The sequence below is a fragment of the Fukomys damarensis genome, unplaced genomic scaffold (assembly GCF_012274545.1).
Source record: "Fukomys damarensis isolate Sample0158 unplaced genomic scaffold, DMR_v1.0_HiC HiC_scaffold_12, whole genome shotgun sequence".
In the NCBI taxonomy this organism is placed as follows: domain Eukaryota; kingdom Metazoa; phylum Chordata; class Mammalia; order Rodentia; family Bathyergidae; genus Fukomys; species Fukomys damarensis.
Window position 1 is genome coordinate 53,228,995 of NW_022900924.1, and position 416 is coordinate 53,229,410.

The 416-nt window shown below is 65.9% G+C and overlaps 1 protein-coding gene across 5 annotated transcripts in view; it reads right to left on the minus strand.

Moving 5' to 3' along the window:
• Positions 1-416, minus strand: part of LOC104862338 (EEF1AKMT4-ECE2 readthrough transcript protein) — a 38,879-nt gene that overhangs the window by 29,273 nt on the left and 9,190 nt on the right. The gene's annotated exons all lie outside the window — the stretch shown is intronic.

The window sequence follows — 416 nt, forward strand, 5'->3', positions numbered from 1 at the left end:
GGGGGGGGGGGTGTTGCCCAGAACCCCCGGACGAGAGGGGCGTTCTACTGGAGGGCGGGGAGGCGGGGGTTCGGTTGTTCTGCTCGTTTGCCTGGGGACAGGGACTGTGTCGGTGCCAGAATTGGAAGTGGGGTTGAAGAAGCGAAGGGTTTGGGTAGGGGAGGGTTGCACTAGCTGGATGATCCGTCTGAGCCCCATTTGAGGAAGGGGTTCTGTTGAAGTGAGGGTCAGCAGGGGGGTTCCACAGGCGAGAGCTTTCTGAGCAGCTTTGGCGGCCAGAGTCTGGACCGGGAGGGAACATAGCCGAGCTTCCGGAAGGGGAAGGGGCTGCAGGAGCGAGGGGCTCGGTGGCGGAGGGGCACCGAGGTCCGGGGGCGTCGCTGGGGCATGGCGGTCGCTGCATGGGGCGCGAGGAC